Below are 25,995 nucleotides of genomic sequence, written 5' to 3'. Positions count from 1 at the left end.
CCTCCTGCTGTTCTTCTCTTTCTGGCTCTTTTCCCTCAGGCTCTTCATCTTCAACCTCTAGCCACCGAGGGCTTCCTCTCTGCCAGGCACCGCGTCCAAGTGGAATCTGGAAAGCCTGATGCATGGGGAAGGTCAGTGACAGGGATCCTCCTAAATATTAAGAAATTCCCCCAGCCAAAATCATCTTGTTCTCAACCCAATTCTGTGCCACGTCCAATGAGTTTTGGTTTCTGCATTTAAAAGAACTGCAATCATTATTTACGAAGCATGATCAAGCCCGGTGGTAATCACTCCATCCCTTGATTTACTTACCCAGTCACAAAGCACTGGAATTACAGCAGTGAACAAACAAACAAAAACTCGATCTGCAGAAGTCCTGGGAGTCGGGGAGAGAAAAACAATATGCAAACAAACAAGAACAAGCAGTATGCAAACGATATTATGTCAGGCAGGGATGAGTGGCATGAAGAGAAAGGACGGAGTATCAGGTGCAGGGACTGGTCAGGTGGACAGATGGGTGCCTTCTGAGCAAAGGGCTGGAGCAAGTCCTATGGAAGCTGTACTGGGAAGCCAGACGGAAGAGCAAAGGTAAAGGTCCAGTGCCCGAGTGTCCAGGAAGAGTGGTTTGGGGGCGGGGAGTAACAGAAGATGAGGTCACACAGGCGATAGGGGTGAGTTCTCTAACAGCCCTGGAGGCTGGGATCAGGACCCAGGCCTTCCCTCTGAGTCAGATGGGAAGCCCGTCAAATATTTTGAGCAAGGCTAAGTGGAGCATGACCTGCGGCATGGAATAGGGGGCCTAGCGGGCCAGTTTTAATAAGCAGAAGGGGCATAGCTGGTTAAGTCCTTAGGTCTCGGGCCAAGCTACTAGCCCCGAAACATGCCCCTGCTTCTTGCTAGTTGTATGACGGAGGGTACATTACTTAACTTTTGTGAGTCTTCTGTGTGGCAATTGTACCTACGCTTTAGGGTTGTTATGAGGATTATATAAATTAGTATTTGTAAACGACGTATTTGTTACCACATATAAAATGAATGTGTTTTTAAAGGATCACTTTTATTTTTATTTATTTATCTATTTATTTTAAAGATTTTATGTATTTATTCATGAGAGACAGAGAGAAAAAGAGAGAGAGAGAGAGAGAGAGAGAGAGAGAGAGAGAGGCAGAGACACAGACAGAGGGAGAAGCAGGCTCCATGCAAGGAGCCTGATGTGGGACTTGATCCCAGGACTCCAGGATCACGCCCCGGACCAAAGGCAGGTGCTAAACCGCTGAGCCACCCAGGGATCCCCTAAAGGATCACTTTTAAAAAATCGCAAGATTGTTAGTTATGACCTACCTTTCAGCAGTGAGTACAAATGAGTTCCCTAAAGCCACATCTCCCAGATGACCAAGTAAGGATTTGTATGACCTTTGTATGACAGGTCTGCATGACCCTGAGCCCATTTTACCAGACAACAGGGTACCTGCCTCTTTACTGTGCTGCACCCCCTGCCCAGGTGCTGGAGCCGTCATTAACATGATAGTAACACGATGTGTTGTGGGGTTGAACTGTCTCACCCAAGTTCCTGAAGTCCTAACCCCCAAATAACTCAGCATGTGACCTTATTTGGACACAGGGTCTTTACAGAGATGTTCAAGTTAGAGTGAGGTCTCTCAGGTAGGTCCTAATCCAATATGACCTATGGCCTCATAAAAAAAAAATGGAAATTTGGACACAGACACCATTAGGGGAAGCATGGCCGGGCCAGCACCTCAATTTCAGAATTCTCACCTCCAGATGTGTGAGAGAATAAATGTCTGAGGTTTAAGCCACTCAGCTTGTAGCACTTTGTCATGGCTGCCTTATGAAACCAATATGCTTTGTTTAGGTCATCTTTAACATTTTACACATTCAAATTAGTCTTTGTCAGGTTTCTAGCAAAGGCACCGTGCTAGATCCCAGCCTGGCTAAGAGGCCCGAGTTTCCTGAAACTTCATTGTAGTCCAAACCCTTAGCCCAAGAGGTGAATGAGAAGCTGTAGCAAATCATTTACAATTAAAAGTGATTGCAGGTAGGAGTGATCACTCCGGTCCCTGATATGCGCTAATTTCCTCCTGTAATTAACCTGTCAACACCACCTGTTAATGAACCTGGGGGTTGCCAACCTTGATCAAGTAAAATGTGCAGAAACCGGATCCCATGGAAAACTGTCACATCAAAGTATCAGAAGTATTTTGAAAAATGTGTTCTGATTCTGCTGACTTTTTTAAGGAAGACAAATCATCTCTGATGTGTAGAGATTGCTGGCACCTGGATAGTCTGGTAGGGTACCTCATTTTGATTGCCTGTTGTGTGGTTTCATTTCAGCCTGAGATCTTAATTCTCACAAGTGATTTCGGTAGCACGCACACTGGAAGGTAATGCGTCTGCTGAAGATGGATTTAACCACACTCCACTCTACTAAGGAGATCTTTCCAGGGTCTTTGTTTTATGAACAGTCTGTGTGGTGCAGTGACACACAAATGCTCAGTAAATATAATTTTCATTATTATTTTTCCTCAACCTTGATCTCTCCCCATAGATTATTTAAATTTCCTAATAATACACCCAAGGGCCTATGATTTCCACTTACTTCCTGTAGCCTGCACACTTTTCTAGAAGTACTTGGTAAATTGCCCTATTACTACTACTGTGAAACAGCCTCAGAAGCTGACCGTGGCTACCAAGTGAAAGTCTTATCCATTGTTCAGGCATTTCATAACTACTTGGCAATCAAGCATCTAGATTTAAGGAGCCAGGTGTGAGAGACTAAAGATCCTGATTTGAATTCCGTGCTGTCGCCCACTAGCTGTGATTCAATCTCTCTGGGCTTCAGCTTCTTCAACTGTAAAATAGGGAGAGTGGTAACAGTTCTTGGGCATATTCCAAAAGTCAATGAAATAGTATACATTGCGTGTCTGACACTGAGCAAACACCCTTCAAATGGTTGCTATTATAGTTATTACTCACTACAGGGTGTTACAAAGTGACAGATATTTTTAGAAATACCTTCTGAGGGACACCTGGCACAGTCCCTTAAGATCTGACTCTTGGTTTTGGCTCAGGTCATGATCTCAGGGTCGTGAGATTGAGCCCCGGGTTGCGCTCCACGCTCAGTGGGAACTCTGCTTCAGAATTCTCTCTCTCTCTCCCTCTGCTCCCCACCACTCTCATTCTCTCTCTCTCTCAAATAAATAAGTCTTAAAAAATAAAAAAGAAATGTGTTCTGAGGCCACCCCCTTCCAAATAATAAAAACAGGATTAAAGCTATTTTGCCTCTTAAGAAGTAGTTGCTGATTATCTGAAAAAAAGGAAAAGTCTATAATAATGATTTAAGTCAATGCTTCATTAATATTGTTACTTCAACTGGAGACACAGGAGAGTGGTAATCAATTTTGCTACCTCTGTGATTTACACATTCCATTAACTCACATGGGTGCTTTGTAGCACCTAATGCCTCTCCGCCTTTTGAGCAGTTCCCCAGAAAAACAAAATAACAGTGACCATGACAACAAGAAATATTCATGTAGTGTTGCTGGAGACCCATCACTAAGCTAAGTTACTACCGTGGTTCCCTATTGCCACAGCCTCACTTCCTGAGGTTCCGGTTACCTGAGGTCATCCATCGTCCTGAAGCAAATGATTTTCCTTCTGACACCTGGTCAGAGGGTCAGCAGTAGCTCGATGCTAGGTCACAGTGCCACCTCGGTCACCACCCTGCCTCTCACCACATTTTATGGTCTCAAAGCATCACAGGAAGGAGGGTGAGTACAGTCCGATTAGATACTTTGTGACAGAGAGACCACATTCACGTAACCTGCATTACTGTATATTCTTATCATTGTTCTATATATGTTTTTTAGATTTATTTACTCATGAGAAACACACACAGAGAGAGAGGCAGAGACATAGGCAGAGGGAGAAGCAGGCTCCTTGCAGGGAACCCGATGTGGGACTCAATCCTGGGATTCTGGGATCACACCCTGAGCCAAAGGCAGATGTTCCCCTGAGCCACCCAGGCCTCCCTCACTGTTTATTTTAATATCAGTTATTAATTTCTTGCTGCGCCTAATTTATGTAGTAAACTTAATCATAGGTATGTAAGTGTAGGAAAAATATATGGTATATGTAAAGTTTGGTACTGGCTGTGGTTTCTGGCAACCCCTGGGGTCTTGGAATGTATCCCCTGCAGATAAGGGGGATTACTGTATGTATGTATGTATTTATTTATTAATTTTTGAAGATTTTTATGTATTTACTTGAGAGAGGGAACGAATGGGTGGAGGGGCAAAGGGAGAGGGAGAAACAGACTCCCCACTGAGCAGGGAGTCAACTGTGGGACTCGATCCTGGGACCCCAGGATCATGACCTGAGCCCAAGGCAGACACTTAATGGACTGAGCCACCCAGGTGCCCGGGGTGGGGGGAGGAGGATTACTCTATTTATATTTTCTCTTTTATTCCTTGTAAGTCACCCTAAGTGGGCACATCCATCCCCATTTTTCAGTTGAGGTGACTGAGGCCCACAGAGCTTAAGTGACTCCACTCAAGGTCACACACAGCCAGTAAGTGGCCAAACACCAGAACTCAAAGGAACTTATGGAGGCCATAAGTATACAGACATCTTTGCAGATTTAGCATTTTTCTTTTTTTATTTTCATATTTCTGAGGCACTGAACATGGAGAGTAAAGGTAGGGTGTGAGGATTCTTCTAATCAAGGAAATAGTTCAGAGGAGAAAAAAAAGACAAAAGACAGTTTTATAGTTAAACCCATGTAAGAGTTGAAATTGTAAGTTGACTGGAAGGTTCGCCTATGGCTTTTTTTTTTTTTTAAAGGATTTTATTTTTCCTTAAGTAATCTCTTCACCCAAGGTGGTGCTCAAACGTACAACCTGAGATCAAGAGTCACAGGGTCCTAGACTGAGCCAGCCAGGTGCCCCTTGCCTATGGCTTTTGACTGGGTCAAAGACTCATCCTAAACTGAAGGGAAGGTCTCCAAAGAGTAGTGTGATTTAGATTAAACTTGTTCTTGAGCATTAGCTCTGGATGCTTCATTAACAGTGTGAAAACCGATCCTTCAGCTGGGTGCTCTTGATTAATGAGCACTCCCCAGGCTCTGTAAAGCATGAGAGACTGTGGAAGGCATGGCATGGAATTTGAGATGACTGGTTTGTTTCCATGTAGAAGGTAAATACTTACTAAGCACCTGCCCATTAAAAAAAAAGAGAAGAAGAAGAAGAAAGAAAGAAAAAATATTTACCTGTGTGTGTGTATATAAGTATATGTATACAATTTTATAGCCATCAGTGCAGCATATAAGAATGTGGAGTGGTTAATCTTCTGCTGTTTGCCCCCATCCTCCACTGCTGTAGCCACCCTGATATTTCTGTTCCTTGCACATGCTGTTCCCTCTGCAGGGAACATAGCTCTCTCAGACCCTTTCCTTGCTCCTTTGGTTACTTCCTTCAAGTCTTTATTTCAATGTCACCTTCTCAGCAAGGCCTTTCCTGGTCACCTTATTCAAAATTCAAAGTTATAAGCCAATCACCCCTTACCTCCTCCAACACTCTTTATTCTCCTTTATTGCTTTATTTTTCTCTATAGTGTCAATCGCCTCAAAACACCCTATATAATGTATTTATATAATCAGCTGCGTTCTTCATGAAGCGCCATGAGAGAAGAGATTTCTGTCTATTTTATTCACTGATGGTATGCTCAGTATTAGAATAGGTCCTCAAGAGGTATTTACTGAATGAATATATAAATAATATGATTTATTCTTATAAACATGAACAGGAATTGAGCAACGGATGCCAGGTACTAAGTGCTTTACATGTGTTGACTTCTTAAATATGCATAAATACATATTTAGTATATTATATCTGATAGGACTTAATTGCCTCATGCATACAATCAAAATATTCCTGTGTGGTAAAAACAATATTGATGTTTTTCTCTTTATCGCATATTGTGGGAGTGTGTGAGAGAGAGAAGTTAAGGAATTCACCCAAACAGTTGGTGATAAAGCCTAAAAAGGAAACCTTGATTCAGGACAAAGAAAGATGTGTCTTCTCACTCAAAAAAGGACGTCACGGTAAATGGAAAGTGGTACCGATCAGATACTGGTGATTGAGCACTCGGTCTACAGGAAGCCGAGTCCCTGACTAGGGGGCCAGGGAGAAAAGGTGGAGCACCATCTGCAAAATAGAAAATGCAAACAAGAAGGGCAAAGACGGAATAAAAAAATATATACATATAAAATTATGCCACAGTGCAAACAAGCCTTAACCTTTCTTACCATAACCAGCAAACTGGGAAACGTCCTTTGATTAGCTAGCTGGCATAATTTTGGAGCAAATTATATCTTGGAAACACTACGTTTCAATCTCTGTTGCTTTTATGCTTTGCGGTTCTTATTTATTAACTATTTCCCCCTATTCTAACCCTAGTTAGAATAGTTTATAGCTGCTAAGGTCAATTATAATATAGAAAGCATCAATACCACCATTCGATTTTTTTTTCAAAGAAACAAGTCTAATGAAGAACAATAATTCGAAAGCATAAAGGGTGTGAAAAGTGCTGCTTTTATTCCTTCATGCATTTGTCATCTTCTGGCTTTTAGTTTGTTGGATACATCCTCTGGGGACTGAGCTAAATAATTCGAAGGAGGAAATAATATGCTTTTGTAAATTAAACACCACTGCCAGGGAGATTGATTAAACACAACTTAACTAAAACCTTGGTATATATTCAGTTTAAGTTCCTTGTCAATCTTTTTTCAGAAAAAAAATTTTTTTTAAAGGAAATATCTTCCTAATTAGGGTGTGGTTTGCCCTGGAATAGACCTGCTTTTTAACAAGTTTTCTTTCTGCGGTATTAAAAATATGGTTTTCTGCTGCTGGTTAGAAAGCCTGGGAAGTCTTAATGCCTGATAAATGAATGCCTCATTTAGAAGTCACATTTGCCTTGATATGTAAGAGAGAGGATTCCCTGGAGATATGTCTGAGGATTATAATGAAAAACCTATCTTACTCACTCAGGCGATGGTACACAGACTATCTCCAGGGGTCTGTACCCTACTTTCCTTGATTCTTTTTTTTTTTTTTTTTTTTTTACTTATTTATTCATGAGCTACAGAGAGAGAGAGAGAAACAGAGACATAGGCAGAGGGAGAAGCAGGTTCCCTGTGGGGAAGCCTGATGCATACGGGACTTTGATCCCAGGACCCCCAGATCATGACTTGAGCCAAAGGCAGATGCTCAACCACTGAGCAACCCAGGTGCCCTATACTCTACTTTCTTGCTAGAACACTTGTATCATTTTCCCTTCTACTTTGTTTTCTAATAACGCACACAAACATATATATTTATGTATGAATATATGTCTTTTTATATAAACATATTCACTTATATGTATATGTACTTAAGGATTGCCTATTTTTTAATATAAAAACGAGGCATTTTCATCATAAAGAAAAATCAAAGAATGCAAAAAAGTACAAAGAAGAAAGTAACCACTCATACAAAATTACATCCCCCAAAGGAAAGAAAACATTAGTGTTGGCACTTGTTGAATATCATTCTAGGCCTGTAATGTCGACCAAAAGGCCTCCAGCAACCAAAAAGAACCTCAATGATAAGACCATTTGGGTGTAACTCAGTCAACCTTCTTCTTTGGGATTTTCCACATGGATATTGAGAAATGTGTCTCAACTTTCAGAAAACCCACAGTGCAAATGAAATGATAAAAAGGAGCCAAGGTTCTCCTTGTCGCTGGGGACAATCAAGAGGTGGTGGGACTGACTCATGGCTACCTAGAGGAGGGCACCTCACTGGAGGGTATAGGTGCTATCACTCAGGTAGAGCAGATTGTTGCCAAGCAGGAACATGGCCCTAGTGTTGTCAGGTCTTCATCTGATTCATTAGAAAATATGAGGCAACTGTGTTTGCAATCCAACCCTCCTATTTTATGATATTTTCTCAAAATTGTTTGAAATTGCAGACTAAATGAGATATTGAGTGTAATCTGCTGACTGATATCTGTTCCAGACAGTTAGATGGATGTATGGACAAAGAGATTGGTAAAAAAGTGACCAGCATATCAAATAATTGTTTCAAAAGAAAATAATTCTCTAGAGGCTATTTACTGTTTTTACATGATAGTTAATCTTATTTTAATATTCACAGAAGAAAAATAAACTGTCATTAACCAGAAAGCATTGGCTGAACTTCATTAGGCATTTCTTCACCAACAAAAATGCCTTTAAACTCAAGAAAAAGATTATGAAAACTTAAAGAGATTGATTGGATACTTTACTCTTATAATTATCACTGCATTTTTAACTATATGTTTCAGTTGTAGACTATAATGATTCAGTTCCTACTTTTGAATGATTTCACCTTTTAGATCTTTCTTTTTCTTGGTTTGTCTTTTTTTTTTTTTAAGATTTTATTTATTTATTCATGAGAGACACAGAGAGAGGCAGAGACATAGGCAGAGGGAAAAGCAGGCTCCCCAGAGGGAGCCTGATGTGGGACTCGATCCCAGGACCCCGGGAGCCAAAGGCTCAACCGTTGATCCACCCAGGTGTCACTTTTTCTTGATTTGTCTTAGGACTATCTTATTGGCCTTAGTCTACTTTTCTCCAAATCGTGGAGTATTATGAAACTCTCATAATGTTTGATGGGCCTTTCCTTAGTACCTTTTCCAGGGTTGAAGATGTATTTGAGAGCCATGGCACTCCAGAATATTCTGTTTCTTTTCCTACCCACTACTTTTTAATGTTTATGGAATAATGCTGTGCTCTTTCCTTATTTGGTTCCTGCTAGAGAAATGTTTGCCTTTTAAAAAACTAGAGTTGACTCTTGTGCAACACAGGGGTTAGGGGTACCAATCCCCCCACATTATGCAGTCAAAAATCCACATACAACTTTTGACTCCCCTCAAAGTTAACTACTAATAACCTACTTTCAACCCAAAACTTTACCAGTGATATAAACATTCAATTAACACATATTTTGTATGTTATATATATTAAATTTGTATTCTTACAATAAAATGAGCTAGAGAACAGAAAATGTTATTAAGAAAATTGTAAGAGAAAAATACATTTATAGTACCGTACTTATCAAAAAACCCCTGTATATAAGGGGAACTGTATAGTTCAAACTCTTGTTGTTCAAGGGTCAAATATAATTTTTATTTAATAGGTATCAGAGAAAGTGATTTCTGTAGTTCTCTGTCATTTCACCATATTTATCAGGAAACTTTTCTCAACCTTTATTTTTTTGTTAAGATTTTATTTATTTATTCATGAAAGACACACAGAGAGGTAGAGACATAGGCAGAGGGAGAAGCAGGCTTCCTGGGGGGGAGCCCGATGTGGGACTCGATCCCAGGACCCGGGATCACTCCCTGAGCCAAAGGCAGACACTCAACCACTGAGCCACCCAGGGGCCCATCAACTTTTAAAGCTAGTATGAATTTTATAACTTTGCAATATAAATTTTACAATCAAGATGTATATGTAATGGCATGACTCCTAAAACCTATTCTTTTTTTTTTAATCTTTTTTTTTTAAGATTTTATTTTATTTACTCATGAGAGATACAGAGCGAGAGAGAGAGGCAGAGACACAGGCAGAGGGAGAAGCAGGCTCCACGCAGGGAGCCCGATATGGGACTCGATCCGGGTCTCCAGGATCACGCCCTGGGCTGCAGGTGGTGTTAAACCGCTGCACCACCGGGACTGCCCCTAAAACCTATTCTCGGGTACTTATAGGTATATCATTAATTTAATAATCACATGCTACCCTATATTATGAGGCTATACTTACATCTTTATATATCCACATGTACAGTATATCAGTTTCCTGGGTTATTCATTAATGATGTCTCCAGTTGGATTTTTAGAATTCAGCATTTTTAAATTGTTTTAAATTTATTTTTGAAGATTTTATTTATTTCTTTGAAAGAGAGAGAGAGCAAGTAGGGGAAGGAGCAGAGGGAGATGGACAAGCTGACTCCACGCTGAGCTCAAGCGCATTGTGGGATTTGATACAGGACCCTGAGATCATGACCTGAGCCAAAAATCATGAGTCAGTTGTTTAACTGACTGAGCCACCCAGGTGCCCCAGAAATTCAGGATTTTTTTTTTTTTAAAGCTAAAGGACCTTCTAAATCAGTTGACGTTTTTCATCTTACAGATGATGCTACTATAAAGCATGGAGATGAATTTCAAAAGCTTTCAAATTTTTCAAGGAACTAGAAACTCAGGCATTTTGTATATCCACCCCTGCCCCCGTGCGTCTCTGGTGTTTCGAAAGGTGCCTTGTGTGACCACAGGTAGAGCAAACTCAGCAAGCAGTCTGCCTCCAGAAGCCCTCGTGTTGAGAAGCTGCTGGTGGTGAGCAAAAGAGGCTTTTCACATTTTCAAAGCAGCTCCTACCTGCCCCTTCACAGGCCCTCTGACCCAGTGCTTACCTGTGTGCCAGGTACTGGGTTTCCTGTGAGGTGAAAATGTCAATGTCTCCAAATTTGACAATGACACCAGGGTTAGGAGACTCGAGCTCCAGAGGGGAAACGGGTCTTCTACAGGTTTCCAACTACATGATTAGTAGAATTTTCAATTAAAAAAAAAACAAAACAAAAAACTTCATCCTCATTTGGAGATCAGGGCTCTTGAATGAAAATCATTAACTGCCTTGTGTATCTCCCTCTGACTATTTTTTGGGTACATGTGTCTTTGAAAGTGTATTTCTTACAAAAGTTCACCTCCCACCCCCTATCCCCCACCCCCAGCCCCACTCCGCAATGTTCCTGTGGGTCATTTTCCCTACCTTTTGTAAGAATGGATGCTGTAGTCAGCACGAAGAATCCAGCGAGATCTTTCATGCATCATATGACTGTTCTCTCCTGGTTCCAGATGCTTTCATTGGACATTTAAAACCATAGGCATGGGGCAAGCAGCTGACAGCCATAAAATCATGTACGCATGCAACTATTTCCTTTGTAGGAAGCTTGAGTTTTTAGCAAAGGGCACAATGGTCCGTACAAGATATGTGTGTGTTCAACAGAACCATGTCCAGAGGCCCCCAAAAGTCAGCCTACCTGCCCCCATGTCCACGCATGCTGTCTGCCCACCTGCCAGAACAGGTGACCTGTTCGTGGTCCTGTCTAAATGCATCCTCTCTTCCGGGACACTCTATCCACATGTCTGACCCACCTGAAGGGTTTCTACTCTGATTTCCCCCTCATGTCACATCACCATTTCCTTCTTCTCTGCCAGTTCTTCCTCATTATAAGACAGATGTCTTATAATAAAAAGAAATTTCTCTAATTCTTGTCTCCCTTCTCCTTTATAGTAAACTCCTCAAGGAGTTATGTAAGCTGATGGTCTCCACTTTTTCACTCCTCTGTACCCACTCGATGAAACCACCATCGTCAAACCATGGGTGATCTCCACGTTACCAAATCCAAAGGTCAGCACTCGGCCTCCAGCAGCAGTTGAACCAACCAATGTTGGCAGAGGAAATGGCTGTGCTGCTGATCCAGGTGTACAGTGTGGATCTCAGGGGTCAGCTCGCTTGCTGTGCCTCCTTCTCAGTCTCCTTTCTGGATCCTCTTTTCCTTTCTGCCTGTTGAGCATGACTGTGTTCAGACCTTGCTTCCGCTCTCTCTGCAGTCAGCCCCCAGGGAGATCTCATCTAACCCGCGGCTTTGAATACCATGGATGTGCTGCTAACTCCCCAAAGTAGGTCTATAGTCCCTTTGTGTGACCCTGATCTGTGCCACTGTTAATGTCTCAGCTTGGATCTCACATGAGCATGAAAAAAAAATGTGCACTGCACCCTCCCGCCCATCCCAACCATCTCTCCCGTCTTGACTATATCCACAGTTGACATTCCCCTCCACCGTTTCCCAGGCCACAAGCCTTAGGAGTCATCCTTGATCTCTCTTTTTGATATGATATGGGGGGAAAAATTAGAGTAGAAACCCTTCAGGTGGGTCAGACAGGAGGATACAGTGTCCCGGAAGAGAGGATGCATTTAGACAGGACCAAGAACAAGTCACCTGTTCTTGTTGTTTTTCTCTGCTGTGTTACAGTCATCGCGTGAGTATTTCACAATTTATTTACCAATTCTGCAGCGAACGGACGTTGTTTCCAGTTTGGTGCTATTGTTCATAAATGTGCCTTTTCCAGTTTGGGGCTCTTGTGCAATGGCTTTTGGAGGCCAGAACCATTTTCCTTCTTTTGGTTAAATACACAGGAGTGGGGGGATCCCTGGGAGTGGAACTGTTTGGTTAAACCTGTATGTGTCCAGCTTTAGCAGACACTGTCAGTTGACTTTCCAACGTGACTTTACCAATTCACACTCCCGTGTGAGACATGGAGACTCTAGTTCCTCTACGTCCTCACCAGCTGGTTAATTTGAGCCCATTCTTGCCCAGTCGCAGAAATCTTTTCAAAATAAAAATCAAAGCTTCATCCAGCTGAACATTCCCAGCAGCTCCTCAGCACACTTAGAGCAGGGCCTGACTTCCTTCTCCACCTGTCTGCTCCCTGGCCATCTGCACCACCCCTCCCTTTACTCAGCCTGCTTCTGCCTCTAGGTCTCTTCTCTCCATTCTTCCAGGCCTGGTGTGCTCTTTTCCAGCTAGCTCTGAGTCCCTTACTCTCATTTCCTTGAATTTTCTCCTCAAATATCACCTCCTTAGAGAGATCTTTATCGCCTGCCTCCCTCCCCTCATTCTGCATCTTTACTCTGCTTTGTTTCTCTTAATAATGCAGCAGTTCCTGGGGCGCTGGGGTGGCTCAGTTGCCTAAGCATCCAACTCTGGATTTCCATTAGGTCATGGGATGGAGCCCCCTGTCCGGTTCCGTGCTCAGAGTGGATTCTGCTTGGGATTCTCTTTGTCTCCTCTCTCTCTGCCTTTCCTCCATCATGCACATGCACACACTCTAAAATAAATAAAATAAATAAATAAGTAGTAATACTTATCAGTTTCTGATGTGATGTCGTGCACTTGTTTATTTGTTAATCTTGGTCTCCTTGGCTAGAATGCCATTCCAGGAGAGCAGGGATGCTGACTTTCTTGATCACCACCCATCCATCAGAGTTTGGTGCCAGTGATACTTCCAGGCTCTCAAATGTACAGGACAAGGGGGTTCTAGTACCTGGACTAATCCTCACTCCCTAGCAGCTGCATCCATCACTTACTTCCAGGGACATATCTACTATTTTTCTCTCAGCCCATTTCCGTCTTCCTTCTCTGTTCGCTTCACTTTCCCCTCCCTCCTACCCACATTTCATCATCCACAGGAGCCTTCAGAATGGGGGGGGGGGTGTTGCTGGGCAGCAGGTTGGGTTTTAACTTGAATGCTGCAAGTTGCGGGGCAGTGAGCAGGGGAGGGAGCAGGAGACTAACACTCCTTTTGCGACATTAAAAACATAGCATGAGACCCTACAATTTTTATCTTTAATTTAGCTGAAGGGTTTTAGAGAAATTCTCATCCCTCCTCCTCCATCCTCCCCACCCCCACCTCTTCCCTCTGCACCTCCAGCTGGGTATTTCGCAAACCAATCTCTCCAATGGTGTCTGCCCTGCTAAACGAGGAGAGGAGCCCGCCTTGCAGTCAGAGCCCCAGAACTACACTGTCAGATGCAGAGACAGCTGGAAGCTTTGCAGCCCGAGCAGGGATTCGGTGGAGGGAGTTGGGAATAGTCTGTGATGAGAACAAAAGAGGGAGATGACTATTCACCACTCCATCATAATGGGCAAGAGAACGGCATTCCAGATTTGTCATCGCCTTGGGGTCTGGCAGGGTCATTAGCATATTTCCAATGAGCATGAGAAAGAAACAGAAAATAATGTAAATCTGGGGGTGCGCCCGCCTGCCTTTCCCCTTGTGCAGACAACAACTGGAAAATATGACCGAGCCCCTGCCACGGGGGAGGGAGAAATTTGGAACTCTTTTGAGACGATGAAAGAATGGTGATGGAAAAGGAGGGTAAAATGTTATTCCTCGTCAGATGGAGAGAAAAGATCCATCTTTAATAAACCCCAACTGCCAAGAGCACAGCCGTCCAGGTAGACTCCCCTCACGCTGGCCCTGTCAGATGGGGGGAAGAAGATTTGCACACTCACATGTATGCAAATCGTCAAACAGCCATCTGGTCGACCAAAGGAAATCCTCCATAAGCCAGAGGTGGGCCCAGGGGTGCAGGGAGCCTGCGTCTACTGTCCAGGCATAGCGTATTGCAAGCACTGCCTCCCTGGCTGATATCACCCTATGAATATGCTTATGGATAAATTTATAAACAAAGTTTCTAGGAGGCACAATTACACAAGAAAAAATGATTGATTTACACAAGCGTGGATTTATTTGTTTTAACCATCCCATTCTACGCCTTGGGGAGTTTCTAGTGTTGTCTAGCCAGGCAGGTCTAGGCGAACATCACTCTTGCTCTTGGCGTCTCTCACCTGCCATACTCATTCTCTTGGATGACCCGAGTGCGTGTGTGTGGAGTACGTGTCGTAATAAAATACAGCCCTGGCCTTTTTCTCAGCTTCCTATCAAAAGCCACTCCTACCTCACCATTCTTGGCAGGGGTTGCCTCCCACTGCAGCATCTGAAAATGTCAGCTAATCATTTTTCTCATGTATTTTGCAGCTCAGTAGAGCAGTGGCACCCAGCAGTAGCCACAGGAACTAGAGGGATTTGGGAAAATATCTTTCTTTTCCTAATTTCCAGGGAGAGGTTTTCTCCTTCCATGGAGGAAGCATGTGATGCTTGGAACTATAGCCGCTGTCTTGTGAGCAGGCGGAAACAGCCCCAAGGATCATGAAGAAGCTGACCCAGATCCTGGACATCACTCAGCAACTGAACAAATCTTGAAATTGCCTCTCTCAAGGTTTCTTGTTAGGTAATAAAAATAAACACGTCTAAGGCCCTTTTAGTCAGATATTTAATTTCTTGCAGCAGAGAGCATTAACAATAAATCACAACATGTTTATTAATGCTATGTGTTAATGAAATGCATGAGCACAACTCCCCTTTAGGGGCCCCCAGGGCTTCCCACTGCAAGTGGAATAAAGTACAAAGGGCCACCAAGCCCTGCACAACTGTCTCTCTAAAAGCTCTCAGGCCTTGCTCTGTGGCCTCACCCTCATTCTCCTTTACTTTACTTGTTTGCTGTCACTACCAAATTCCTACCTCAGGGCCTTTGCGCACACTGACTAAATCCTAGTTCTTCTTCTACATCCACTTTACAAGCAACTTCCTCAGAACAGCCTTGCTTTATTACCCAGCCAACACAGAAGATGTCTCATGCTCTCCCTTCTGATAGCTCTCTACTCTTTCCCTTGGGGACTATGGCTGACTGGTGGGTTGCCTCAATGTGCGTTCCAATCTCCTTCTATAAGACATGGACTATGACCAAAACCGCCTTTCCCAGGCTCCCTTGAAGCTGAGTTCTAGAAGTAGTGGAGTCCTTCCTATCACACATACATGAGGGAGGTGGCTTTGACGTGTAGCTAAATGAGCAGAGAGAGATGGACAGAGTTCATTAGACTGGCTGGGATCCTGGAAGAGGAGATGTGATTCTCACCTTGGCAAAGGTGGCACCTACCTTCATGGCTTAGTTGTGGCACAACGGGATGGTTTGGGACATTGACATTGGAATTTTCACCTAGAGTCTGTTTCTTTAGGCCACTTTACAATGCAAAGCCTGCTGTCTCTCTGAATACATCCCTTTCTGCTTACCTTGTTTAGCATGGACCCTGTGTCTATAATGAAGAACACTGACCCACAGAGAAACTCTCACTACAGTTGTAGCTATATATTTATTCATATGTTCCCTTGTTACCTGGTGTCTCCACCTAGCCTCTGTGCTCTGAATATGGCACAGGATGATCCACATGTCTAGAGCTCATTGAGTGGGTAAGTAAATGATTAAAAAAATTTACTTTAATTTAAAAATTTAAAAAAAATTTTAAGCATTATAAAGTTATAAGAAAAAGCAAAATACACAAGTCACATCTTACATATTTAAAATTCTAATGCTGTGTAAGAAGCAGAAGCCAGCACTTATTCTGAATTTCCAACTTGCTTGTTTCACCTGGCAGACTTGTGGCTGTGAGAGCCAACTTAAAAACAAAACAAAAACAAAAAACAAAACAAAACAAAACAAAACAAAAACGAAGAGCCGAGACACAGATTTCCCTGATGCTTTTTTAAAAATCCATCCCAAGAGGGCAGGTCAACCTCTGAGATGCTGGCCTGGTATCTGGAACTCTCCATCGGAGGTGCAGGCTCACACTTTCTGCTGGGTGACGGCCGGCTGGCCCAGGAAGCTGTCAGGACCATGAGGGCATGACCCCATGCTTGGCTTGGCTAATCCTGATTCCCCAACTCCCTGCACACAGTCAGCACTCTGCAACTAAATGGATCGTGCTGCATGCTATTTCAGCATAAATTCTGAAGAGTTTCATAAGGAACGCGTTAGCATTATATTTGCACGAATCAATCTTGTATCTCTTTTTATATCTTATTTGTGTAAGTATGTTTTCGTAAATGTATGATCCCTGACTCATACATGTAAAAATATTTTTTCTACAGGCTGCAGCCTTCTTTCATTGTGGTAGACTTCCACAATGGTTTTTCCATCCTGCTACTAAAAATAGCAAATAAGTGTATCTCTGGCTCTCTTTGCCCTTCTTCCCTAGAGCTGGATTTGATCTCTGAGCCCTCTCGCTATCTGATACTTTCACAAATGGCTCCTTCCCCTGGAAGTTACCCATTGCTCGGAGTTGTTCCTGGCTGGCTGACTCTCACCTTTATAAGCATCAGAGAGGAGGGAGTAGAGATTGAGGGTACAGGGGGAAAAGAGGAATCCACACATCCCAGAAAAGCCCTCCAGAGAGATCATCACCCCAGCAAACAAGACCAAACAGAAGTTTGCACTTCTCCACTGTGGCTAAATGTTCCTGTTCAGAAGCTGGTGTTGACTGGAAGAAACATGTTCCTGTCATGTTTTCCTGTGTTTAATTCTGGTCTGTTTATTGATCTATATGTTCCATGAATAGGTACAGATGTTACTATATTGAATCAGGTACAACTTATAGTACAAAGTCTCTGACACACAGTAGGCACACATGATAAGGGGATCCTTTATGCCAATAAATACTCTATATTCTCTTTTTTACCCCTTCTTTGATGTCTATAATTGGCACCAACGTCCAAAACCTTTACTGATTGTAGGAGCACCCACTGGCACACAGGTGCTCACGTTCTCATTCCAAAATGCTCTCCCCCATAACGCTCTTCCATTCACTCATACCTTCCCACTACACCAGCCTTCTTGCACATGGCTCCCCACCACACACACACACACACACACACACACACACACGCAATCCATCATCCCCCAGAGGCTGTGTTCCTCAGGGATCAGGGAATCTAGAAGTACTGTCTTGGGGCATGTGGCACACATGCCACATTGTAAAGCAAAGGCACAATTCAGATGTGGACAGAACAGAGTGGAGGGTGCAGAGACCTGAGCCCTGGAGCCTGAGTGCTTGAGAACGAGAGGAGAGGCCAGAGTAGAGCTCACTCTGAGGAGCTAACTCAGTTCTTTTTTTTTTTTGATTTTAAATTTTATTTATTTATTCATGAGAGACACACAGAGAGAGAGGCAGAGACACAGACAGAGGAAGAAGCAGGCTCCATGCAGGGAGCCCGATGCGGGACCCGATCCCGGGTCCCCAGAATCACACCCTGAGCCAAAGGTGGCACTAAACCACTGAGCCACCCAGGCTGCCCTAACTCAGTTCTTACTCAGGATCTTCATTCAATCCGGGACTCCCAAGCATCCACAGCAGTGTTACCTTAAACCCTACTAACCCAAATTGGCCTTCCGGACTCTGGAAGTCATTTGGTTGAAAAGTCGTATAATTTGTAGAATGTGACTCATGCAAAAGAAAACACATAACATAATGTACGTCTTTTCACAAAATGATAATGTAAATACGTGTGGCTATAGTGTTCACGCATTGGTGGTGGAGCTTGGATCTCTGTTCCCCATAACTTTTCACAATGATCTGAAATGCCTGTTCCAGAACACTTTCAAGCTTTCTTGCTCGACATTGAAAAGAAGACTAAAAGGTAGCTACCGGGGAGAGTTGACACATTGGAATGAATGAGCTTCAGGCAAAGCATAAATGGTGACAGCCCAGAGTTTCCCTCTAAGGAGGGAGAGAAAGAGAAAAGGTGCTTGGGCCCTGGGGTGTGATTGGGGGTGCAGGGTCAGATGTCCTAAAAGCAAATACACTAAGCTTCACAAGATTTTTCCCATACTCACACCATTTATTTCTGTCCTTTCAGGCAAAAAAAAAAAAAAAAGAAGAAAAAAAGAAAAAGAAAAGAAAAGAAAGAAAATTGTGCACAGAGATACTCAAAACTGCATATTGTCACAAGTGAGCAAATGCAGAGCCCTCCAAGCAGCAGTTTCCATGATGGGAACATCTGTCTTTCACTTAGGGCATATTCGGTGTGTCATGCTCAACTCTGGGGCTTCAGCTTTGAGAAAAACAGATTTAGGGTCAAACACTCTCTGGTCAAGTGGGGACACTGGCAAGGAATCAGGCCAGTAACTGTTCAGCATGGAAAGTGTGATTCGTATGCATGTTTGTCTTCTCCTTCACAGCCTCCTCTAGTGCCATAGTCTCCTGCAAAATTAAAAGCAAAACACTTCTGTGTGGTGATGTGTTGAATGACTACTTTTCCTGAGATGTTGCTGGCTCGAGGAGATAGGACCTGTGTCCACCTAGTTGGCTGCTAGAGGCTCACTCGCTAAATCTGTGAGTAAATGAACGAATGCTCGAAGAGCAACAAGCATGCAGTGCTGAGGGATTATTAACACAATCCTGGGGGCAGGATTTGGGGAAGAAGCCATATTTAAGCTGAAACCCACAGGGGAAATCCTTCAAAGGCTGAGAGGCCAGACCGCTGGGTGCATCAGGAGGGAATCTCCCGACTGGGGCTCAGAGATGCTCTTCTGGCCATGGGCTTTTGTGCAAACTATAAAACAGTGTCATTCCAAGGGGGATATGTTGCAAATGGGTGGCCCCTCCTTAAGCCAGCCAATTCGGATAAAGAGATTTTCTTCCAGGATGACTAGGTCTTTCTACTGTGCACCATGCCTCCCCCTTCATCTGGGAGCAGCCTATGCAGGAGCCCTGTGGCTCTGGGAGGGGAGCAGAGGACAAGTGCCAGCTAGATCTGTAAGCAGGGGCAGACTCACAAACAGCTTTCTCTTCCTCCAAGGATTTGAACTTCATTATGTGGGTATTGATGAGTTTTTGAAGAATTGTAACCTTGGATTGGCTGTCCAACAGTTAACTCAACAGACCTTTCTTGAGCTCCTGCTTATGTGAGAGGCTTGCTGTGATAGGTCACCTACCCTGGGGGAGCTTACAGTTTAGTGGTGAGAGGATGATTCCATGGGGGGGGGGGGGCGGTGAGCAAGCAATAGCAGGAAGAGTGGGACAGCCACTTGAACTAGAGACAGAATCTTCTAGGCAACCCCGTGAGATTAGTGGCTGCCACAGGGGAGGAGGATTTTGGGGGAGTGGGGGTGAAATGAAAGAAGGAGATTAAGTGCAAACTTCCAATTGTAAAATAAATTAAGTCCTGGAGACGTAACACACAGCATGGGATCACTGGTCAGTGATACTGGAGTTCTCTTTGCAAGGTGACAGACGGTAACTAGACTCACGGTGATGACCATTTTACAATGTGTACAATTGTCCAATCACTACGTTGTATACCGGAAACTAAAATAATATGATGTGTCAATTATATCTCAATTAAGAAAGTAAACACCCTACAAGGCAGACATGGTCATCTCTATTTTGCAGATGAGAAAACTAAAGGTAAAGGAGGTTAACCTGAGACCACACAGTTTCAAACCCACATCTGTGTGATTATGAACGCCACATGCTTGGATCACAGAAAAAAGAGCAAAATGCTGAGTAATATGTCCATCCGCAAAAATGAAGTGTGATTATAAAAAAGACAAATCACTAATTTCACACACACACACACACACACACACACTCTTTTCTTCCCTGACTACCTCCTACCACCATCACCACCACATACACACATTTGTGAAATAAATTCTCAATTTCCAGGAAATGCAGTCTGGAAAATATTGGTCAGAATATGGCCAGTGGCCTAGCTTTAATCCTCACATGGGTTTATTCTGACTAGATAACTCTGTCCTGGGGAAAAACATTCCATAATCGCAGATCTAGCCTTTCAGCCTTGTGGGGCCCCTTGCAAATGGGTGCTGTTTGTAGGATCCCAGAGCTGTAGAGAGCCAGGCTGCGTGCCTGATTTGGATCTCTCAATTTCAGCTTAGCAATTTGGAGAACTAATGTCAGTTGTCTCTTCTTGATGTTCCCTAGGAATGGAGCTTCATGTTCCAAAGTTCCAGTAAAATGTTCCACTGTATTCAAACGCAATCTTATCTGCTTTAATGTAGGACCATCTCTCCCTTCTTTGGAATGGAGGCCAGAAAGGGTCTTAAACATATCTCTTTTGGGGGCACCTGGGTGGCTCAGTTGGTTAAGCATTTGCCTTTGGCTCAGGTCATGATCCTGGGGTCCTGGGATCAAGTCCTGTGTCCAGTTCCCTGCTCAGTGGGAAGTAAGTTTCTCCCTCTCTCTCTGCTCCTCCCCCTGCTAGTGCTAATCTCTCTCTCAAATAAATACATAAAATCTTAAAAAAAAAAAAAAGCCATATCTCTTCTGTAAACTCAACAAACCCCCATTGCCCTTACTCTTTATTATAGGGTTAATTTTCTCTTTATAAAATGTTTCTCTTCTCTGAACTGTCTCTTGTTTTCTTTCTAAAAAAAACAAACAAACAAACAAAAAAAAAAACAAAAAAAAAAACCCCAAAAACAGGAATATGCATTTCAGGAAACAGAAAAGCTACCAATGGTAGTTATACTTATTTTCATTATTGGTGGTGGTTACATTCTATGAAATTGTTGTGAACATTGAATTAGTGAAATACAGGTTGGGTTCCTGTAAGCCTCTGGTCACATTTCCATCAATCAATCAATACCTAACCTTATTTTATGTGTGTTTTTGTTGAAGGACACTTTATGTAATACATAATGTTGATTCATTAACGTTGAACTCACGGCCAACAGCACTGTAACTCAGGCTAAATGAAGCTTATGGAACACATATATTCTTCTCTGGGAGGCACATCACAGCCTTCTTTTTTTAAAGAAAATATTTATTTATTTATTTATTTATTTATTTATTTATTTATTTTTTATTTATTTTTTTTTTTTGAGAGAAAGAGAGAGAGCAGGAGGGAAGGGCAGAGGAAGAGGGAAAGACGCAGACTCTACCCTGAGTGGAGCCCAATGCAGGGCTCCATCCCATAACCCTGAGATCATGACCTGAGCTGGAATCAAGAGTCCGACATTCAACCAACTGAGCCACCCAGGCACCCCACATCACAGCCTGTTGTTCTTACGTACAGTAGACAACACTTTAGGACTGTGCTTGGGGGCCATTTTAAACAGTGAAATCATCCAAAAAACAAAGTACAGATGTGCAAAGAATGTGACATTAAATAGCCAAAAAAGACACCTTATTTAAGTGCTGGAACAAGAAGGCAGCACATCGTCTTATTCAGCTGGGAACATGCGCTTCCATATCTCACATTTTTCTCTGCTCTACACGTGTCCATGAATCACCATGAAAGCGCAGGGGTATTGATTTTGGGGTTACAAATAAATTTGAGCAAGTAGGCAGATTTGCCTATATTTGTTCCTTTCTATTAAGCAACAGAGGTCTGTTGCAGAGGGCAGACAAAAAGATGAGAAGAGGAAACAAGGCAGTTTTTGGAGACCCAGGAGATTTTTGAAAATGATTTGTGAGAGGTACAGTACCAGAACAGTAGCTAACTGGCCTAAGGTGGAGAAACATAATTTCTTGCATCTCCAGCAATCTGTCTGCAGCTTTCCTAGCGTGAGAAATGGCTTGCCATAATAAGAGCTTTGTCACCATGTACGCGTAATTATATTTTAATAAAAAGTAGATTTATAGCCAGAAAAACCATGAGACTAAACAGCCCAGAAGCTACTGTGAACTTCTAGTCCTCCAGTTAGACTCTCCTGCCTCCACAGCAGCGCTGACTTCCTGCTGGGAGTGGGGGGTTGAATATCGCAGATTCCAAGGGGGTGGCAGGGGTCACCGTAAGTGCTATCCTTTGCTTGGCATTTTATTTTATTTTTAAAAGATTGTGCTTATTTATTTGAGAGAGAGAGCCTGAGTGGGAGAAGGAGCAGGGGAGAGGGAGAAGCAAGGAACCCGACGAGGGGCTCCATCCCAGGACCCTGGCATCATGACCTGGGCCAAAGGCAGATGTTTACTGAGCCACCCAGGTGCCCCTTTGCTCAGTATTTTAAAGGTAAAGGCCAGTGATCTATCAGAACCCCACTTTGATGAATTCATACATAATAGGAAAATATAAAATTACTGATGTAAAAGAACTGCAACAAATCTGAAACCCGATGAGAAAATCATGTGGTGAAGTCCATTCAAAGCGTGTACTCTTGCAGTTTCTGTACGTGTTTGCTGTTCAAATCTGACTAGTAAAAATGATTTTTTTTCTTTTACTAGAACAAACTATAATTTGCCTTCTAGATTCTTCCAGGATTGTGTGCTGACCAGAAGCAAAATGAAACTATTGCAGTGGCTTCTTAGACAAGCTTTGTGAGAAAAAACACATGGTTATCTGCAGAGTTGTAAGTGAAAGTTACGCATTTATTTCCTTAAGCAGAAGGGAAATGAGCTCTGTAACTCTGACCTTGTTTTCTTGGAATAATATTCTTGTTTGATTTATTCCTTTAGTTTTTACTCAGAAATGTCACTCAAGACACATACCAATGGTAACTCCTTTTTGGGAAGCTTTTATCTTTTGTACAAGTCTGATGTGTTCAGTGATGAATTTGTTTTTTTTTTTAATTTTTTATTTTTTATTTATTTATGATAGTCACAGAGAGAGAGAGAGAGAGAGAGGAGAGGCAGAGACATAGGCAGAGGGAGAAACAGGCTCCATGCACTGGGAGCCTGATGTGGGATTCGATCCTCGGTCTCCAGGATCGCGCCCTGGGCCAAAGGCAGGCGCCAAACCGCTGCGCCACCCAGGGATCCCATCAGTGATGAATTTGGATGAAAACAATTTTCAAACAACCCATAAATTTAAACTCATTAGGCACTCATTAGCACTTGGAGTAAATAAAAGAAGGGGTAAAATCTCGATATTTTCCCCAAGAGATAGCAGTTTTCTATATTTTTATGTATTCTATTAGAATGTAACATCTAAGTGCATATTTAGATATATTTTAGATATATATCACTTCTAGTAACATGATTATAATTTCCAACAATACATATATCTTGACTAGATCCCCATAGGGGAAATCTGTTCATATTTTCAGTAACTGAGTTCATTTTTTCAACAGACAAGAAAATGTCCAGTATCAAATAAATGACGGGTCATCTGACTCCCAAACAATATGGCCAGAGTGTTCATAAGAACCAAAGAAGCTGAGTCAGATCATTTCGAAAGGACAAATGCAGTGCTCCTCCAAAATCAGTAACTTGTGGAATGTAGCAATCTTGCCTTGTATTTTCTCTGAGCCAAGCAGCCTGGTCCTGTCAAGCTCATCTTTCATCCCCTTCGCCTTCCGCCAAGTGTTAGTGTTTTCCTTGTTAGAAGAAGAATTTATGAGTTTCTTCATTAAAACGGAACAGAATCTATTAAAACAAAGTTGATTCTTAATTGATCCTAATTGATTATTTTACTCGAAATATTAATAGACGAAAGGAAAACGCTGTGAGGTATGAGATAGTGGTGCAGTTTATGGACTGCAGCCGTTGTGACTCATGGAGAGGCCTTTTGGTTATTTTATAATGAAAGGTTGTTGGGTGCAGCCTTCAGAGCGATGAGAAAATCAACAGAATGTTCTTGGAATGACTGCTGGCAAACTTTCTTTTATTTGTCCTGTTCTCATTAGTAGAAAGAGGGGGCAGGTCACTTTCAGAAGGATTAAAAGGTCAAAGAACTTGGTGAAGGGAAGTCTACACAAGGCTTTAGAAAGCTGTTATCAGAGGATCAGCTAGAAAATAGTCTTAGGGCTAATCCTTTGGCTGGATCCCAAAATACTCTTTATCTTCCCCCCAACTCCTTTTTTTCCCCCTTTATAGAGGCTATTTTTTACAAAAAGCTTCTCACTTCACCTTCATGTCTTAGCCCAAGTTTATAGGATCCGAGTTCTTGTTTCTTCAGCCTAGCTCTTTCTCTCTCTGTCCTCTTCCTGCCTTTCTCTGACCCCCTAACAGTCTTTGCCCCATATAATTAGGTATTCTCCCTAAAATCCTCCTAGCCTCTGCAATAGCCCAAGCCTTAGCTGATGCAGAACCTCTTCTGGAACAATGGGATTGACTTACACAATGCTGGTAGTAAAGAAGACCTTGGAAGCCATCTGGTCTACCTGCCTTCTTTCCCCACCCATTCACAGGTAAACAAAATTCATGGGATTGCTCAGAGTCATGCAGCCAGGGAGTGAGCAAGCCAGGACTAGTACTCAGGATGGCTGATTCTCTCCTAGCTCTCAATAAAGGCCGAAAATAGGTGTCACAGTCCTTCAAACAACCTGGACTACCCTACGAATCTGAGGTAGTTAACCCAAAGAACACAATTACTGTTGTTGGTCTCCTGACAGCTCAATGAGACCCAGGGGCATGCACGTCTGCAGGCTGGAAGTGAAGCATGGTGGGCATCTGCTTTGCACGCAGAGCTCCACGATCTGTCCTCTGGCCATAGGCTTCAGTCACTTGACCACAAGGGGGAAGTTGACTTTTCACCCCCTTAACGCAGATGTCACAGGGACACCCTTGTTCTCTTCCTCATCACTGAACTCTACTAGGAGCAGAGTCTGCTCACCAGGAGACTGAGTAACAGAAATTGGGTGAAACAGTACATGTATAAGTTTGACAGGAGTTTACATAATGCTATAGATAAAGGAACCGCAGAAAGCCTTCAGCTTTGCTGGGGCTCTCTCCACCTCCTTCTCAGTCAAAGAACAGAAGTATAGAGGACTGGGTGTTCCTAGGTGGCCTGGGCTCCTTGGTTGGTAGCCTTGGAAGGCAGGAGCCCACCTGGGTATTTGTATTAGGGTTAAGCAGTTGGCAGTTGATAATGATGTTGAATGTGCTTTGCCATTCACTTTTTGTGGTTGGCAAAACCTCCTAATATCAAACTTTAGAATGAAGCACCACCTTGTGGTCTGATGCATTTATTAAAGTGGCAAAATCTGGGAGCGAAAATTGGAAAAGCTCCCTCAGCTGGTGGCAGAGAAGCCAAGATTTGAAACTGGCTTCAGGGTGGCTGCCTGGAGGCAAGAACACTGACATGTCTTTCTGCTGCTGTTTGGGATTCTCAGGTCAGTCCACAAGACATCACCTTTCATGGAGTGATTCTCATGTTTCTAACACCAATATATTATGCTATTCACTTCTTCTTCTTCTTTTTTTTTTTTTTTTTGCTATTCACTTCTAGTAACCAACTGGATCCTTTCAAAGCAACAGGGAAATGGGTCTTATTATTTCAACGTAGTAAGTAAGGAAACTGAGGCTGAGGTCACCAGTGGTCTGACTACACATAACTAGAGCACTTGGATTGGAAGTCAAATCCTCCTGACACTTCCCTGCTCTTAACCACGGCTCTGCTGCTTCCCAAGATTGAGATGAGGGTCCGCTTTGGGCTCTTCTAGGGGACGGTGGCTCTGTGCTCTAAAGCAAATCAGAAGCAGCTGGACTTCATCTTATATGAAATGCATTCACTTGGGATTCTGGAAATAACCCGCTCTCCAGAATT

At 42.8% G+C, this 25,995-nt stretch overlaps 1 long non-coding RNA gene across 1 annotated transcript; it reads left to right on the top strand.

Moving 5' to 3' along the window:
• The first annotated feature begins 510 nt into the window (after positions 1–510).
• LOC129508369 (uncharacterized) lies at positions 511–23,799 on the top strand. The gene is made up of 5 exons (XR_008664160.1): positions 511–588; positions 14,779–14,950; positions 18,731–18,884; positions 22,758–22,858; positions 23,579–23,799. It is a non-coding gene; the product is annotated as an uncharacterized LOC129508369 (long non-coding RNA).
• The last annotated feature ends 2,196 nt before the right edge of the window (positions 23,800–25,995 follow it).

Source organism: Nyctereutes procyonoides, unplaced genomic scaffold, assembly GCF_905146905.1.
Source record: "Nyctereutes procyonoides isolate TBG_1078 unplaced genomic scaffold, NYPRO_anot_genome, whole genome shotgun sequence".
Taxonomy (NCBI): domain Eukaryota; kingdom Metazoa; phylum Chordata; class Mammalia; order Carnivora; family Canidae; genus Nyctereutes; species Nyctereutes procyonoides.
Note: the sequence above shows the minus strand (reverse complement) of the source record. Positions and strands in the feature narration are given on the sequence as shown.